Source organism: Plectropomus leopardus, chromosome 3 (assembly GCF_026936395.1).
Source record: "Plectropomus leopardus strain MGB_pleo_1.0 chromosome 3, ASM2693639v1, whole genome shotgun sequence".
Lineage (NCBI taxonomy): Eukaryota > Metazoa > Chordata > Actinopteri > Perciformes > Serranidae > Plectropomus > Plectropomus leopardus.
Window position 1 is genome coordinate 39,237,016 of NC_142178.1, and position 19,770 is coordinate 39,256,785.

General features: G+C 41.0%; 1 long non-coding RNA gene across 1 annotated transcript; it reads left to right on the forward strand.

Moving 5' to 3' along the window:
* The first annotated feature begins 660 nt into the window (after positions 1-660).
* LOC148190076 (uncharacterized) lies at positions 661-19,124 on the forward strand. The gene is made up of 4 exons (XR_015776158.1): positions 661-695; positions 17,629-17,720; positions 17,819-18,004; positions 18,979-19,124. It is a non-coding gene; the product is annotated as an uncharacterized LOC148190076 (long non-coding RNA).
* Positions 19,125-19,770: the final 646 nt, after the last annotated feature.

Genomic DNA, 19,770 nt, shown 5'->3' on the forward strand with positions numbered 1-19,770 from the left:
CTGCTTAGCATGTAGTACTGAAAATAATTGAGATTTTTGTGTAGGTTGTTTTTTTTTAAATCTAAAAACAGTGACATCATGACAAAAACCTGGCATTTAAGGGTTAAAATTCTGACCTTTAAATCACATTTGATATTTATGATGTTGGTTGTTCTTTAATATACTCAATAAAGTAGAAAAGTATATTAATGAATATTTTTTTTATAGCCTGATTTCAAAAAGCACATTTTGTCTGCAGATCGCTGTGAGTGAGTGTTTGACACTGCACAAAAAATAATATATAAAAATCACTGTAGCTGCTAATCATTGAAATATCCCAGACTGTCAGCAGCAAAAAAATAAAATAAAATAAATAAATGGTATATTTAAAACAAATCATATTTGTGTTTTTTTTCCATCTTCAACCATAGTGGCATCATTAATCTGGCATTTAATGGGTTAAAATTCTGAAAATTAATAAAACAACTTAAACTAAAAATTGTAGTTAAAACAAAACCATCTAGGCTGGTGTTTTAATAAAAGTTTGGGAGCTCTGAAAGAAACTGGGAAACATGAAATGAGATCAGCTGCAGCTGCAGCTGATCAACCCAGCTGCATGTCATTGAGCTTCTGCACACACACACACACACACAAACACACACACACACACACACACACACACTCAAGTTTTCATCATGAATTCAGCGTAACACGGGGTGAGTGAGAAACACACAAATGGTCATTTTTTGGGGTGTTTTCCTTTAAAGGAGGTTTGGGACACGTCCAGTTTTGTCTGTAGTGACAAAAAAGTTTCAGCCCAAATGGTGTCTTTATATCTTTAACTAACCTTCCTAAATTATGCTGTGCTCATGCATATGTCATAAGTTTTGGCGACAGTGTGTGTGGTTATTTTTTTAATCTACTTTACATTTAGTATATTAATAATAACTTTTTGTGCTTGTTTTCATCACATAGTGACAAACACAGTGGCATCATGACAAAAACCAAGAATTTAAAGGGTTGAAATTCAGAATATCAGTCAATATTTGATATTTTTGATTAGGTTAAAAAAGTAAAATATCATATTAATGTGTATTTTTACAGCCTGATTTTGAAAAGCACATTTTGTCTGCAGAGCAGAGAATATTTGACACTGCACAAAAAATAATGTGTAAAAATCAATGTTGCTGCTAGTCACGAACATATCCCAGGCTGTGACTTAAAAAATCTGCTTTGCATGTAGTATACTGAAAATAAATAATTATTTTTCCATTTAAAACATAGTGGCGTCATAACAAAAACCTGGCATTCTGAAAATGAATGCATTTTTGATATTTATGATTAGGACTTATGTTGGTGAAAAGAAATAAACTCAATGAAAGCAGAAAATAATATTGATGTATAATATTTTTTTGTAATTCGATTTTTGAAAAGTGCATTTTGTGTGCAGAGTTTTGTGAGTGTGAGTATTTGACGCTGCATGAAAAACGATAACGAAAAAAAATCAGTGTTGCTGCTGATCATCGACGTATCCCAGGCTTTGTTTATCAACTACAAAAAATCTTAGCGTGTAGTGTTTTTTGTTTTTTTTTTTAATCTAAAAACATAGTGGTATCTTGACAAAAACCTGGCATTTAAAGGGTTAAAATTCTGAGAAATTATGATTTTTTGATATTTATGATTAGGACTGATGTTGGTAAAAAAAAAATAAAATAAAAATAAACTCAATGAAAGTAGAAAAAAAATATGAATGTATACATTTTTTAAAATAAAAAATAATAATGAAGAAAAGTAAATGCTGCTAATTACTGATGATAAAAAAAATCTACTTAGCATTTAGTATATTTTTAATAATTTTTTAATCTAAAAACATAGTGGTATCTTGACAAAAACCTGGCATTTAAAGGGTTAAAATTCTGAAAATTAATGAATATTTGATATTTCTGATTAGGACAGATGTTGGTCAAAATGAAAGTAAATGAAAGCAGAAAATAATATGAATGTATAAGTGCATTTTGTACGCAGAGCGGTACGAGTGTGAGCAATATTAAAGTGGGTCCTAAAGTATGAGGATAATAATAAAATTAATAATCGAAGTGCATGTTGTGTGCTTTTATTTCTGAGTCTATGAGCTCATGTTTTTGGCTCCATCACCGTGACGACGAGCTCAAACCTCTCCATGATGCAGGAGTCAGTTCAGCTCTGCAGTCGTCCTACACTCAGCACATAAAAGCATGTTCCCCAGGAGCAGCGCCGACACTCAGAGACGCTCCCAAAATAAAAAAATAAAAAATAAAATAAAAAGGAGCTCCGCAGTGATGGGGATGAGCCTACAGGGGGCAGTGCGCCGCCTCGGCCTGCCTCTCCTCAGGCTTCAATCATTCACAGGCATAATAAGAGAAGCATTTATAGTCATATCCCTGTAATAAAGGAGGCGTCTCTTTGTCCTTTTTCATTCAACACATTGTCACAACCCAGAGCCTTAATCCTGCAAACTGACGGACAGTTGCATCCTGGGAAAAGAGCCGCGTGCCATTGTTTGAGTGAGTCAAATCTGTTAAGCCCTAATTCTTTTTGTGGGCATTTGCATACTCGGAAGTATTCTTTTTACCGAAGGGCCAAATCCTCCTTGTGTGTGATGCGAGGCATTTTTAGTATCATTTGTGAAGTATCTACATGCACTATTAGCGCCGCATAATACCCGCACATAATACGGCGGCATAATCTTTGCAGATAAGGAGGTTTTTTTTCTTTTTTCTAAAGTGTAGCATTTATACGTCGGGGATGAAACGCCGCGTTTTCGAGCAGATTCAAACGGGCTCAAATGTCATCAGAAATGTCAAGTGGCTCTGCAGTGGCAGGATACCAGGATGCCTTTTTTATTTATCGTTTTCATCACCTGCCTTACTTTAAATTTACCTCCCGGTTGAAAGGCCCGGCTCGGCTCAGACCGCCGCCATGTAATGGCTCCGGCGCTGTAATAAAGGCGGTTACCTCTGACTCACCTGGACTCTCTCTTCTGCCTCTTTTCGTCTTTCCGTTTCTTTCCCCCTCTTCGCCTCTTCTCCTTTCGATTATGGCGGGATGGCTTTCACGTCCAACAGATAAACCGTTATCTGTCCGCGGTGTCGGGCGCAGTGTGGTTCACATCCTCCGCAGGCCGTTTCCCCGCCGCTCTCCGGAGTCCATTCTGCAGAAACTCTGATAAGATTGTTGGGTGGAGACGGCAGACGGAGAATCGAGGAGCAGCGGCGGATTCTGTGAAATACTCTCCAAAACATCGACTTTTATCATCTGAAGTTGTACCAAAAAGTGATTAAATCAGAAAATCAGAATCAGAAAATCAGGATTGTTACCAGAGAGGTTTTCCCAAACAAGGATTTTGGGTTTTTTGGCACTCACGAGAAAAAAGAAAAAAAAATTCTGACAAAATAGCAAGCAACAGAAACATCGTTTAAAAATCCACAGTGGAAGTCCTCCAATCTTTAAACTGATGGTTCAGGATAGATATGATCCCGATCTTCATGTAAACATGAATTTATCTTTGGACACATGTTCCCCCAAAGTTTAAGCCAAATTTTTTACTTTTTCTTACACTGTGACAACAAACCTACAGCTGAGGTGACAAAGTGACTTTTAGGCTATGAAATTGAAGAGGTAGTAAAAAGAGATGGTCCTCAACCGAAAAATGACAGCAATGGTTGATTTTTAAAAAAATGCTTAACATCTTTAAATCACATTATTTAGGTCTGCGTGGCGTGTAACCTGTGGTCTTATCTACCAGAGGTAAGAGCAGAAAAAGGTGTGAAGTTGATAATGTGCGTGTAGATGCAGCAGCCTGTAGCTCCTCAAATATTTGGTACTTTTTTACTCGTTTTTGCTCGATTTTTCTATTTTTCCGACCCTATGGCCCCTTGTCAACATCGGGAAAAGTTGTGTGGAGTTTGGACTGAATGCAGCGGACTGTGAGAGGATAACCAGAAACAGGATATGCCAAAAAATGCACTGCAGGAACTGAATGATGCCACCAGCAGCAGCAACATGCCCATGCAACTGGATGGTATCTTCAAAGCAGCTGCTGATTTTAATCAACTCACCCTTCAACTCCAAAGATGCAGCAGGATCAAGGACAAATGTAATTTCGTTTTTTAAACTTTGTTTAAAAAACTTCTTCTTCAATGAGTGGTTGGATGTTAGACTTTGACACAGGAGACTGTGGTCTACATTCAGCCCGCTCTCACTCCAAAGTCAGAAAATATTGCCGCTTTAGCTGAGCTTTTGGCATAAGATCCCAACGACAAAAGCCACCTTTCACATCCTACAAGATACTCAGGTGAGACTCAGCTCAGACAGAACCTGGACAGAACCGTTCTTGGTGTTAGACTTGCAGCTACACCGGTCCAGAGAAGTAAAGGCCACGCTTTGTACTGATGTTTTCTGAGGATTTATTCACTCTCCTCTTCGTTTCCTCACTGTCAACAGTCATGCACTTTCAGACACGATGAAAACTATAATAAAAATAAAAGACACAAAGATTTGACAAACATAGATTTTTCATTCACTCTCAACACATTGTCCATCAGAAAGTGGTTACAATCAGCACAACAAAGCACCGAAATTAAAACAAAATGTCCAGAAGATGCACCACTAATGTCCACGTAACAAACACAAACAACTTTATACATGATATGAAACAAATTAAGGAACAATTGCGCCTCTCAGATGACGTGTAGATTATCGTTACTCTGGAGTCGTACATTCATCGTCTGCAGCCATGGTGCTCTTACCCATAATGCTACTGACCTATGACCTCGCCACATGAACATTTCCCACAATGCCCTCAGCTACACTGGACTGGTGTTACTCTCTGAATTAAATTGAGAACAAACATTACAAGCAAAACATTTAAGCCAACATTTTTATCTTATCTTTTACTCTTTTTAACTCCTTATTTATGACCTTTTTAACGACTTTTCTCATGACTTTATGAAGTCTTTCTTTGTTTTATACTTGACATGTTTCACTGCTGTCTTCCTCAGATGAGTCACATGATGTTGTTTTGACATGTCCTGTCAGCTGTTAAATACAGGTTTCAGGTACTGACGACTTAATAGTCTGCCGATAAGAAAAGAATAAGTCTAATAAGTTTCATTGGAGACTAAACGAACCTTTTCGGACTGTTACATCTTGGTGTTATTTACGCCACCAGATGGCTGGACAGCACCTGCCACGGCAGCATGATATGCAGACAGACAACGTTCATTGAAAACTCGGTCGGATGGATCCTGTCGTGTCTGCATGATACTCGGCTGGATGGTGTCAGGTTGAAACACTGCTGGTAACGATATACTATGAGCATCGTGAAGGACCCTATAGGGCACGAGGGGCAGTGGATTGATCCAACAAACCCGGACTTTCATGTAGGAGTCTGGTGTTTGCTTCCCGTCTGAATGTGTATACTTAAACAAGAATACACACGCACATGCATGAAGGCAGCCAAAATGATCAAGACATCATTGCCTCAGCCCGTTCTCACGCCAAAGTTGTCAAATACCACCAGTTTTGCTGTGTTTTTGGCGTAAGATCCCGACGCCAAGAGCTACCTTTTGCGTGCGTCTGCATGATAAGCCGCTGGACGTCACCAGCTGAGAACGTGGCTGGATGGCACCTGTTGCGTCTGCATGATACACCGCAGGACAAAGCCAGGTTGAAGCGAAAAGTCAGGTATCACAAAGGTTCCTAAAGGGCGGGTGGGAGGGGCCGTGGATGGATCCAACAAACCCTGGACAAAACATGCGGAGGCTCTGACCTCCGCATGTTTTGTCCAGGGTTTGCAGTATTTCAGACATGTTTGAGTGTAACTGTGTGGGACACTTCAGCCTCTGAAGCCTTTTTTAGTGCCTTACTTTCAGTCAGTTTTAAAAACATCACACTGACAAAGTTGAATTCCAACGTGTCAAAAAACAAAAGCAACACAATGTTAACAAAACCCCTGTTCGCCAAACTTATTTGGAAGAGAAATCAGTAAAATTATCACCCAAACTGTGTGCTGTAAAGATCACAAACGCTCCAACAATATGAGCAAAGCTGTAATCAGCTGGAATTATCCTCTTGGATTTAAAGTCGGGTGTGAGAGAGCCTTTATCTGCCTCTCATGTGAAGCTCATGTACAGTGCGAACGCAGCCTCGGCTCTGCATTCAGTCTTTTGTCTTTTGGATGTTTCACCGTGTTGCACCATCACTTTTCTCTCCAATGTCACACAGTTAGAGAGCGAGCCGCGGCCGCTCCGCATCTGTTCTCTGGCTGCTGTTTGCCTGTTTGTTTTGTTCTCTCCTCCTGTGTATTTAAGCGTCAATTTCTGCCGGCGAGGGACACATGAAAAGAGCCACGGCACGAACAGAAAACAAGCCCTCAGAGACGAGGAGGAGGAGGAGGATGAAATGACAACACGAGGAAGGGAAACAAGGCGCGTGAATAAGCCGCGATTAAACCGAAAAACAATCAAACTGCAGAGATGAGAGGAAGAAGAAGAGAGAAAACAACCACACACACAACAATGAGAGCAAATAAAGCAGGCAAACAGGGACCGCGCTGTGTTTGTGAAAAGACCCTGGCGAGGGCAAATTACAGCGAGCGCCAGTTGTGGATGTTTGGCATCAAAGGAAGCACAAGAGTTTAGCTGGAGCTGTTTTTCTGTCTAAATGACTCCATCGGATATCACGGCGTGAGACGGAGCGCAGGAGCGGTGATGTGAACGCACAATATCAAACACATTCATCACAGCTTCACATTCGGCCTGAAGAAAATGTTGGCGTGGTGTGTTTCTGCAAACCGCGTTTAAACGTTTCACATGTATCATTTTAACGTTTTGAAAGGGACGCAGTTCAGATTGGAGTTTCTCATCAGGAGATTTTGGCCTCATTTTTGCTCAACGTTTGATAGATAAATAGACATAAATAAAGTCTTCTGTCCAAACTTGACGTTCATTTTGTCAGTTTTTGTGCACATTTTCTGAAAACTTAAAAATATGGATAACACAAAGCAGTGCACCGGAGATCGCGGAAGCACTGTGGTGTGAGATGCTACTGTAGGAGACGGCAAAGACATTTGCAAAAATGGTGTAACAAATCAATAATATGGTGATAAATTTAAAAAAAATTCTGTCCACATGTTGCATATATTCAACCCTTAGAGCCGATTTAATTTAACACACACTTGTATCGCTCTGCGCAAAAAAAAACTTATCGAAACAAACTTCAAAAGATAGAATACATTAATATGATTTTCTACTTTTACTGCGTTTATTTTTTTAACCAACATCAGTCATGAATCATGAATATGAAATATTAATTATTTTCAGAATTTTAATTCTTTTAATGCCAGGTTTTTGTCATGATGCCACTCTGTGTTTAGGTGAAAAAAAAAGATTTTTTTTCAATGTACCAAAAAAAATGCACCAAACAGTCGCTAAGCATGAACAGAATCACAGAACAGCACCATCTCTTCCTCTGAAGTCGTCACGTCCTGCCACTTTTGCAGCGGTTTTGCAGTTGGATCTGTGTGATATGCTGCAGAACAGCAGCAGGTGGAAGCAACACATCGAGTATCAAAAAGGTCCCTAAAGGGTTCGCGGGAGGAGAGGTGGATGGATCCAACAAACCTGGACTTTCATGCAGGAGTCTAGTGTTCGCTTCCTGCTTCTTGTTTTTTTCTGCACCTCATCATGTGCCTCTTTTGCCTCATCCGAACCAGCACGTGCGTTTGTTGACGTCCTCTTGTTGGTTGCCATATGCTGTTGTTGCCTAAACATAACCATGTGTTGTATCGTCTCACCATGTGCTTGTGTTGACATCACGTTAACTGCATCCCAAAATGTCATAAGTGGATGCAGAAGGATACGTAGAGACGAGGATGTCAACCGACAAAGTGGCAACATGTGACGAGTTAGGATAAAGAAGTGTTGATATATTGAGGGATTGATACACCAATAATGTGTTTTTATCATGAAATAATTCTTACTTCTAGTACAAACATGAAAAAGATCATGAATGAGCGCATTCTCTTTACAAAGCCATCAAATACCAACACAACGTCAACTGACAATGCAGCCGGAGAGAGCCTGTCACGTCCGCATGATACGCCATCAGGTTAAAACAGTCAGAAACAACATAATATAGGACGCATGAAGGTCCCTGCAGGGCCGGACGGAGGGGCGATGGATGGACCTAATCTTTTTCTTCACCTCACCATGCACCTCTTTGATAGCATGCGTGTTCATTGACGTTCTGGCGTTGGTTGCCGTATGATTTTGTTGCCTCAGCGTCATCCCACTGTGCTTGGGATTTCATCATGGCATCGTCGCAGATCCCAAAACATGACCTGCAGGCGCAAAATGTGCGAAATGTGTAGACACGGACGTCTGTCACTGCAAAGCGGCAACATGTAACGACCTCTGTGGATAATCAAGGTTGGTTCCAGTTTGTTCTCACTCCGAATCTGTCAAAAATTTGTCCGCTCTGTCAGTACTTTCAGCATATGAGCGTGACGCCAAAAGCCGCCTTCAGCGTCCAGCTGCGCTGGAGTTTAGAGTTCGCTTCCCGTGTGGGTGTGAGTTTGTTTTCTACACCTTACCATGTGCCTCTTCTGCCTTACCACCCGTGTTAAACGTGTAAACATGAGGACCGTGCATCAGACAGCTCTCTACGGCTGTGCTGTACTTTTATAGCGCTTTTCTGGTCTTTTTGACCACTCAAAGCACGTTCACACTACGAGTCACATTCACACATTCACACACACATTCACACACTGGTGGCCGAGGCTACCGTACAAGGTCCCTCAGTAATCATTAAATTCGATGACGCAGAATCGGAAGCTCGGGAGTCTTGCCCAAGTCCTTCATGTGCATTTGTTGATATCACGGTAACGGCATCGCGGAGCATCAGCAGCTGACACAAGGATACTTAAAACGTTGTAAATAGATGTGGGAGGTCACTGACAGAGCGGCAACATGTGACGATTTGGGATGAGAACGTGTCGCCATCCTCACCACTAGAGGCCACCAAATCCCAAAAATTGTACACGCAGCTGTTTTTTCTTTTTCCCTTTTTTTTTTCACACAGTTTTTCAATGCTATGTTTTTCTTCTGGCTGCCAAAACCGCTCAAGGTTTATCAGAAGTGACTTTACTTTAACTCAGAAAGCATATTCTGTGAGTTTGAAGACGTTTTTAGTCATAAAAAACCTCAGAGAAGCTGACGTCTGATTCAGCTCCTCCTGGGAAAGTGGGTCAAGCTTTTTATACCTTGAGTGAAGTTGAGTGACTGGCTCTGTAACTTACGGTATTTTTGTTCATTTTCCAGGAAAGTTGCCTGATTAACATTAGCTTAAAAAGTGCTAATGTTATTAAAGGCCATGCAGAGCCGTGAAAAGGCCGTGATTTATCTTCACGTGTAGCTTATGAATAAATTTGACAGCAGTGTGTTTCGCCTCTCTCGCACCTCGGCGGTCCCCGCGGCGCCGCAGCTCTCTGGTTTTTGTGTTGTTCCGGCTCAGCGGCTCGCTGACGTCCCGACGCCGAGGCTTTTTATGACAGATGAAGACTTTTTAGCCGCCTCTGTGTGGAGGCAGTGGACTGGCTCCTCTTAATTAGCACTTTGTCTCTGCTCAGGAGTGACCTTTTCTCTTTTGCTCGCCGGTTAAATTGACTCCCGCTTCTCTTGCTGTGTGTTTTGTGCTGCACATGGCTGCTGGTGCGTGGCTCGCCGGCTGCTGCACCGGTTACGTTCAGCTGATGTGCTGAACCGAAGATTTCTTTTCCCTTTTTAACTGTGACATCATAACGTTCTGCAAAAAAACACCTTTCCGTCCGTTACTCGCCGTCTACGTTATCTCGAGACATTTGTTCAGATATTGAACTGGTGATGCTAAATCTGTGAACTGGTGCACGGATGCTTGTATCAGCACATTGCCAGACGAATCAACTATAAATAAAGTAATCAAGATAATGAGATGACTCTTTCTCTCTAACAGCTTTTTGGGGAAACGCTGTGACAGCAGTAACTTTTCGGGAGGAGGCAGCGATCTCTGAGGTCACATGCTTCATAATGATCCTGAAACTGACTCATGCTGCCTTCACATGCTCCTCTGACATATTTTTTTGACCGTATTTGACCGTACATGTGCACATGAACAGCCCTGCAAAGTCGTAACTACAAGTGGGAAAGCGATACCAGAGTTGCTGAGTTGTGACATTTGCAAAATGTTTCAGGGCGGCAGAAATGTGAAAAGCACGGAAAAGTGTGACAGTAAAAAATGATATATTTGCTTATGATTTACTTTCGGTAGTTGCACATTTTAGTTTATGCATCTATTAGCTGATGCAGCCAGGCCAGTAAATCAACAATCAAAAATCAACACAAGTCGCTGACTTGACGTCAGAGTAAGAAACTTTCTTGTTAATTGAGGTATTAAATATGAACTTTTGATCAAATGTTAAGTTTAATATGGTATTAATGTTATCTGCTGTCCATGTACAGCCACTTAGATTAAATACAAAAGCACATTTAAGAAATTAGGGCTGTCAAAGTTAACACGTTAATAACGAGTTGACGCAAATTCATATTAACGCCGCATTTTTTTGTGACATGTGACTGACAAACGCATATTCTGAAATTATGACCCTCGGCCCACCCTGTATTTTGGGAAATCAGGGTGTGATGCAGCAGTAACGTTGTAGATGGCAGCAGAAACAAACTGCTGTGTGCAGAAATGGATGAGAGTTTTTTTTTATGAAGTTCGGCTCTGAAGTCGAACAGACGGTTCGCTCAAAACGACCAAAGTTATTTGCATTTGCTGCCGATGTGAATGCTTTACCATCATCGAGTATATCCAGACTAAAATGTCACTTACTGACCAAGCAGACAGCTCCTCCCCCTCGCCACAGGCAGACCACGCTGGTTTGCAGCGGAGATGCCTGAAGTCCACACGAGACAAACTTTCGACAGCATGTTGCTGCTTGTTGTGTGTTTGAAATTGTGTGCACTCTGCAGGTTTTTTGGGCACTGATTGAGGTTATTCTGGACACTATTTGTTGTTGTTTTGATCGTTGCAATAATATTAAACACAGAATTGCATTGAGAAGCATGTTTGTCCACTCCAATGTTGATAAGAGTCATAAAAACTTGAAAAATAACCCTTTAAGATACATGTAAACAGATACAAATTTCACGATTATGGACAATCATGAGATTAAGGAAACAGATTTCAACCTTTTGTTTATTAAACGCTTTTAGCATTAAAATGCAGCTCATCTTCTGTGCAGCTTCCACGTTGTTCTCACCGTTCCACCTCAAAGCTCATAAACCAAGTCAGAAAAACGACGTCCCAACTTGGAAAACTACGACCTTCTGACATCACATGAATACAACAAAATGCATCCAAAATTATACCACACACACACACACACACACACACACACACACACACACACAGTTTTCCAGGCTCTCCACAGCGAGCCTCCACCATCATCGCTCCTCCATTTCTAGAATCAGAGATGACCTTTGCATGAATAAAGTCAAAGAGGATTAAGGCAGAAGAGACCTTCGCAATGTCGGCTGAGGGGAGAAGCGGGTGCATCCTCCTTTGAACGTGGTTTGAGTGTCGATGCCTCCACCTGCCTGAAGGCCACGCTGCGTGCGTGTGTGTGTGTGTGCGAGTGTGTGTGCGAGTGTGTGTGTTTGATGCATTTATTTGCATAGAAGCTGCAGAAAACAAAGGGAAACACAGCTTTAGGAAACGTGAGGAAACGCATCATGAGGAATGTTTCTAATCACGTTAAACGTGAAGTTACTGTCAGAGTCATTCATCCGTTCGCCTGCAGGTGATAATATCTGCGGTTTATATTCTTATCTGATTTATATTGAGCCTATAATCCATACCTTACAAGATGTACAAACACAGAATCTATTTGCTTAAGTGTCCATCAAACCGGCGGGATTACAGCCGTTTAGATGAGCTGCCTTTCTTTACTGCGTCGCTTCAGCGTGGCGTCAGCGCGCTCGCCTCCCATCAGGATTAAAGGAATCTCATTTGTCATTATTACCTGTATTAATACCTGTCACAATCACCTGGAGACGAGACCTGCACGTCTCTAAAGACGCATCAAAAGAAATGTTGTGTCCTAAATTCAGCCAAACTGAGGAGGAGTCTTTAAAAAGTCGATTATTTTAACGCCTAGAAGCAGAGATGTGGACTCTGATCACGTGATTTGGACTCAAGACAGACCGGAGACACAAATTTGATGACTTTGGACTCAACTTGAAAAAATAAAAAAAATGCAGCTTGACTTGAACACCAGTGACTTTTCATAATGATAAAAATAATGCCATTAACAACTTTATTTCTGTAGCACCTTTAAAAACACAAAGTGCTGTGACAGACAAAGCAAGGCAGGAACTCGGGGAATAATCGGATAAATGTCCACAAACATGCGAGACAGAGAAGGACAAGAACAAAAAGAGAGCGCGAATCGTCAACAAGAAAAAAGCAAATAAAGACATTAACAGGCATCTCAAAAGGCAGTTTAAGTAATAACTGGATAAAGTTTTCAAGTAAAGATGATAAAAATAAAAGAAATAATATATGAAGACGACTTAAAAAACTCGATACCTTCACCCACCGTCTGTTCTCCTTTACAAGTCACCATGTAACACCGCTTGGTCAGTGATTTGGGCGTCAAACGCTGATGCAGAAGACACCTTTCATGGCAGTATGACACGCCCGGTCATGTGATGAGTTGACATCATCTGGTGGTGCCTTTGCAGCTGTATGGTATGCAGCCGCGCAGCTTCAGTTTATAACGTGACAAGACAGCAATTTAACCCACCAATATGATACTTGGCTGCGTGGCATCAGTTTATATAATGCGGCAAGATGTCGCCTTATGTGGCAGTATGATACGTGGCCGGGCCACTTCAGGTTATAGTGCAGCCAAACGACAACTTTTTGCGGCGGTGCGATGCATGGCCAGGAAGCGTAAGTTCATATCGTAGACTTTGCACAGCGGCATGATGTTTGTTTGGGTAATGCAGTCAGACAGCAGCTTTTTGTGGCAGTATGTTATGCATCTGGTTGGCGTCAGTTCATGATGTGGCTCCTTTTGTGGTGGTGCGATTCGTGGCCAGGCGCTGTCAGTTTATAATGTGGCCAAACGGCACCCTTTGCAGTAGCATGACCATGTGCTTTTGTTACTCGGTGCAGTACATATAAATATGAGATGTTTTAGCAACTTGGAAAGTTTATTTTGAAAAATACTGTATGCATCTAACGAGCAGAAACTTTTCTTTTCCTGTGAAAACAGAAGTTTATTCTGAAATGACACAATTCATTAAAAATCCCAAAATCTCTTTTTCAAACTTTTGAGAGTTTTCCCTCCGTGAGATTCTGACCAACGGCGTGAGGTTTTCTTGCTCAAGGCTTTTTATTAAGTCCGTTTGGTCGGCTTGCAAATGCTGCCATGAAAACACAAACCAACACCAGGTAATAATGCAACTTTGTAAAAAAACAGTTCTCTGATTTGGACGAAAGCAAACAAACTCAGAAAGCAGCGCTCAATCATTTTGATTAAAGCACAGAGGACCGGTCCTAGGTGTTCAGTTTTGATGGACTTTATTCAACTCTGGTCTGCACCTCACTTTGTGTGTGTGTGTGTGTGTGTGTGTGTGTGTGTGTGTGTGTGTGCGTTTTCAAAATACGATATTGCCAAAAAACAGCAAAACCACACTGACTGGGAGCCCAGTGAAAAAACGAATTGATCCGCTTTCTTTCTTTTCTCGGTGTTTCCGTGTTGTTTTCTGAAGCTCTGCTGCAGCCTGAGGAGAAACAACACGACCCACAAATTAGTAAAAAAAAACACAATTGTGTTTGGGCCCCCGCTCCTCTCTCTGCAGACTGGGGGCCATCGCTGAAACATTTTCCAAGATCACTTTCCAGAAAAACAAAAGGGAGAAAAGAAAAGTGGAGCGGGCAGGCCTCAGCCCCGAGGATTATTCTCCTAGTGTTACATGGATTAGCAGCAGCCAACCTTTGACTCCTGTTAGGGACGACTTGACTTGTGGCTCCGTTCAGGTGGGGAGGGGCCCCGCTCATTACTATAGACATGACTCTGTTCAGAGCAGGAACATAAACTATCGCTGACCTCATGGCGTCTGTTTGGGCCCTTTAGCTGCCATGTTAAAGGGCCCAAACAGAGGAAGCACCCTGTTTTAGGGATGTCTGCGTGCGAGTTTACATGAACACATTATGTTTCTGTCCTGTGAAAAGTGTCCAAAATGTAAATATCTGGAGCATCTTGTGCCAAAAAGTAGTCTTGTACAAAACCGAAACAATATACAAGATCTTTGTGTACACTTTGGTTTTTGAACCTGTTCTGTAATCCTAGAAACTTCCCAAACTTTGAGAAATGCCTCCTAATCCTATAAACATCCCAAATTCTGAGAAACATCCTAAAATCTGACAAACATCTCGAAATTAGTGAAACATCCTAAAATCTAAGAAATGTGCCAAAGTCCAAGAAATGTTTTAAAATCCAACAAATGTCACATAATCCTAGAAACATTCAAATCCTCGAAACGTCCTAAAATCTGAGAAACGTCTCAACAAATGACAAACATCATAAAATCTGACAAATGCCCTAAAATAAGAGAAACGTCCTGAAATCTGACAAACATCCTAAAATCCCAGAAACATCCAAAAATTCAAGAAATATTTCAACATCCGAGAAATGTTTTAAAATCTAACAAATGTCCTCGAAAATTCCTAAAAATCATAGAAATGTCCTGGAATTCAAGAAATGTTCTAAAATCATAGCTCACAAGTCCTAAAATCAAAGAAATGTTCTTAAAAAAAACAGAAAATTCCTAAAATCCTAGAAATGTTCTAAAATTCAAAAAATGCCTTGAAATCCTACAAACATCCCAGAATCTGAGAAATGCCCTAAAACCCCAGAAACATGTATGGAGCTGCTGCGACTGGCCCCTGGCCCTCCTGTCATTTTGCTAAAGTGGCCCCCAACCAAAGTAAGTCAGGTATCTCGCTAAAGCTCTTGATTGTCATTTTTTTACTGATGCAGTTTTATTTTCATACTGATTTAATGTTCATTGTTAAGCCCGAGAACTAAGCGACTGCTTCTCTGTAACCGATGTGGATATGACAAAAAATAATAAACTGTGAAAGTCGGTCATTTAAATTCGGCGTGTATACGTCAGAATAAATGTTTAACGTCAGCGCGTCACAGTTTTTTTAAAACGTCACATCACACTTGCTGTTTCTCTCTTTGTTTCCTCTCCTTGACTTCAGTCTCTGTGAGGCTAAACTGCCGTCATGTTTCAGTCAACAGAAGCAGAGTAAGAATAGCACACAGAAATGATGCTCGTGTGTGTGTGTGTGTGTGTGTGTGTTCGTGTGTGTGTGTGCTCACGTCTCGTGTTAAGTCCCTGCAGATCTCCCAAATACCCATGCACATGTGTATAGAAACAATTTACAAAGCCCTGTGTAATCTTCCTTTTTACTGCGCTCTTAGATTCTCTGCAGGGGATTACTGTACCACTTTTTCTGTGTGAGGAATCTGCAAAAGGAGGAGGGGACATACGAAATGGCGGAAAAAAGGAAAACAAATTGTAGCGTAATCTCTGCAGAGAAAGGACGGCTGAGCGAGGGAGTCCCCCGGACCCTCCATCTTTTTTTTCGGGCCAGAAAATCCCATAATCCTCCATGTTTGATGTCTCAAAGCTAATGGCGTTTATTAGGACAGCCCAAAAGGCGCTTTGTCCGCCGCGCGGCTGCCGTTGAGGTTTTGAATGACATTGCAGGCAGAGAGCTGGTAACTTTAGCTTAATCTGGGCTTATCCGGCCCCGATGCATGCACAGGTGTGTGGCCCTTAAGCCCAGAGAGGGCCGGGCTCTCCTGTGCGAGCCAAAGATCAATCCCGCTCCAGGGGCCGAAGACGTCCACGGGAGCACACACTGCACCTTTAAGCACGCGGCTTTAGCCTCCTCGTGAACCCAGCTGCCCATTATCACATTTTAATTAAGCGGCCGCTCTGAGATACGCAGCCTTTTCCTGTTGAATCAGTTTACGTTTCATGAGCAGACTCACGCAGGTTGAGTTGCACATGTTCATCTGCAGGATTTTAGTTTCGGCCCCTGTGTTCACCCCAGAGACTCCTGCAGCAGAGGACCGACGGCAGAAGGTAGATTTATTAGTCATTTTTCAAACAAAGTTTACAAAAGCAAAAATACATTTGTCCTCGATCCCGCTGCATCTTTGGAGCACATCAAATCATTATTTCTGTCAAGCTTTAAGGTTTTCTTTTACTTTCTTATATGAAGATATCATAAGGTTAAGTTTGGTTTAAATATTTACTTTTTTATTTTTTTGTGGGTTTTTTTTTGTCCTCATAGTTCACTGACTCAGTTTCATGGTGTGTTGGAGTGTAATAAACATGTGATTTATTATTATTTATTAAACTTTCCAGCATTATATAAAAATGAAAAGCTCCATCTGAAACAAACTTCAGGTAAATTTAAGCACATTGTGCTGATAACAGGCCGACCTCTGCTGACTGCAGGACTCTGACTTCAACCAAATTCTGATCAACTGATCGTTAAGTCCAAACGAATGTTTGTGTCGAATTTCAAGAAATTCTTGCACAATGTTTTTGACATATTGCATTCACAAGAATAGGATGTACCCAATGTCATTGTGACCGTGACCTTTAAACACTAATATCTTATCAGTTCATTCTTGAGTTTACCTGAACGTTTGTGCCAAATTTGAAAAAATTCCCTCGAAGTGCTCATGAAATAACGTGTTCACAAGAATGAGACAGATGCAAGGTTACGCTGAACTTGACCTTTGACCAATCACCACCAAATTCTAATCAGTTCATCCTCGAGTCAAAGGGGACGTTTGTGCCAAAGATGAAGAAATTTCCTGGAGGCGGGCAGGATGTGCAGATGTACCTACAGACGAGACAACCTGCCCGTGCCCTACTGTACCGTAACACGAACCCTTACTAAACCTAAAATCTGCTTTATCGATTTATGCCAAACTTCAACACAAACAGATGCAAAAAAAGCTGACAAGAAAATTATACTTTGTATTGTTGCGATTGTGTGCCAGAACATTTTTTGATCCGCGATGCTCGGGATGATATTTGACGCCGTGTGATGAAGCGATGCGTCCACCGGAGCATCACACTGCTGCGAAAGAGCTGGAAATGAAAAGAGGCAGCTGATACCGTCATATATTATACACCCCAGGAAAATGAGGTATAAAGCCCGCTGTAAACGCCAATCAAAATCCACAGTTAGTCCCTCATTGGCTTCCTGTTTTTACGGCAAACAGAAACAAACAGCACTCTGTCTGCTGTTTGATGAGAACTTTAAATCCGGCTGATGGGAAAGCATAAAAACAGGCATCTTCAGACCTCCATCCGAACTGATTCTGTCAATATTGAATATGAAGTCTAACGTGCTTCACTGTGAACTGTGAGATGCAGTATTGTCTGCTCACAACTGCGTCGAGTTAAATCCCACAAAAATCAGCTTCTAATCTCTGATCTTTTAATCTTTTGTTTCTTTTTGTGTCAGTTTTCAGAAACAGAAATCACCTCCTTCACACCTCCTCCGTGTTTCCAACCAGCCGAACGGGCGGAGGATGACATTGCTGCTGCTTCTGAATGGTGAGGGCTCTCTGACCGGAGGACTGCTGACTGTCTTATTGGATTTTGGGAGCCACTCCTTCAATAAAAAGAATGAATTTCCCATAATTCAATAACAGAAATCAAGGCCAGCGGCCCAGTGATCCATAAACACTACGATGATGAGGTCATCTCCCCCTGCACGCCAGCACGTGATGCAATATCATCATCATCATCATCATCATCATCATCATCATCATCATCGTCATCATCATCATCGTCATCATCATCATCGTCATCATTGGCGGCTTCAGGGCAGCTGCCGTGTGAGTACAGAACCAGACTGACAGCATGTGTTTGATTTTCAGATTTACATACAGTATGTTGATATTTTTGGTACGGACACACTAACATTTCAGAAAACACTACGACATTTCTTAAAACACAACATTTTGAAAAATAAAATAAAATGACGTTTGCCTTAACATTAAACATTTTGTAAAAAAAAAAAAAAAATTTAAATCCCAAAGCACCACATCTTCCAGAGCAAAACATAATTTCACTAAACAAAATATTTACCAAAAAAACATTACATTTCCCAAAACACTGATATGCCCCACAATTTTAGAAAACAGAAACAAACAGCAACAAAACAACATTTCCCAAAACAAAATTGTAGAAAAACACATCTAACAAAACCTGCATTTCCCAAAACAAAACAACATTTTAGAAAACAAAATAACATTTTCACCAACACCTCAACATTTCCCAAAACAAAAGAAAAAAAATCCGAGAAGACAAAAACATTTTTAAAAAACAAAATAACATCTTCAAAAACACATTTCCTAAAAATCAACATTTCCCTAAAACATTTTAGGAAACATTAACAACAACAACACATTTCCCAAAACATTATGTTACCCAAAACAACATTCAAAAAAACAAAATAACATTACACAAAACGTTTTAGGAAAAAAAAATCTAAAAAGACAACAACATTTCAGAAAACAAAGTACCTTTCCTCACTACCTTACCCAAAACAACCCAAAACTCAGGAAACAAAACATTTCAAAAAACATAATAACATTTCCTAAAACACCACAACGTGTCTGAGGGCGATCAAAGACGCTCCACTACACTTTTTTTCTCTGTTTAGTCCGAGGCCGCTGAGATGTTTTCACACTTTTGGGCGTCTCCTACATTTTCGCCAAAACCCATCATGATGTGTCCAAACCCAACATTTCTTCAATTGCTACCATCATCCTTCAATAACACGCTTCATGCTTTTATTTTCCTGCAGGGGGGGATTGTGGCCCCTCGGCCCCGCGGTCACACTCCCTGTGGATTCACACGGCCCTCGTTTTCTTCTTCTTTTCCCACAGAAGGAGCCGTCTGCACGCGCTCAAACGCCACGCATCACTTCCCGTCAGGTAGAGAAATAAATCTTCAGCGTTTGGCTGTTGACTTTAAAGTGTCTCACCTTTCGCCTCTCAGCCGCCGCCTGTGATTCATGACTCAAAGCTTCTTTGCACCTTTTTTGGGCAAATCAGGATGATTTCCCGCCTGCTCATCACACCCATGGTTCAAAAATGTGTTAAAAATCAGCCAACAGGGGGCGTCAGCCGGCAGCTTAACGCCTCTCTGCTGTCAGAGCTGCTGCTTTAACCCTTTAAAACCCGGAGAAACATCACTTTTCTTGTGCTGCGTTCAGACGCCTTCAAAAGTATTTAAACCCTCAAAATCTCAGCATATTATTTTGTTTTCTTTTGAATATGGCAAAAAAGCATCTTAGTAAGAACTGTTCTATGATATAATTGTCATAATTATCTATTTAAAAGTATTTTAAGTTTAATCTTTATTTTCCAGGTGTTTCTTTTTTAGGTTATTTCTCTTTTTTTGTATTTTTTCTGTTTTTCTCAATTTTTTTTGGTAATTTTCTTGATTTGTTTCTTCTGAAGTTGCATTTTTCCCGTGTTTTTGAATGGAATCAAAGCACTTTGCTCAGGTTTTAAAGAGTTAACCCCTTAAATTACAGAGCAGCTCAAACAGTGCTGCTCAGTTCAGACAGACTCTGAGTCACGAGCTGAAACAG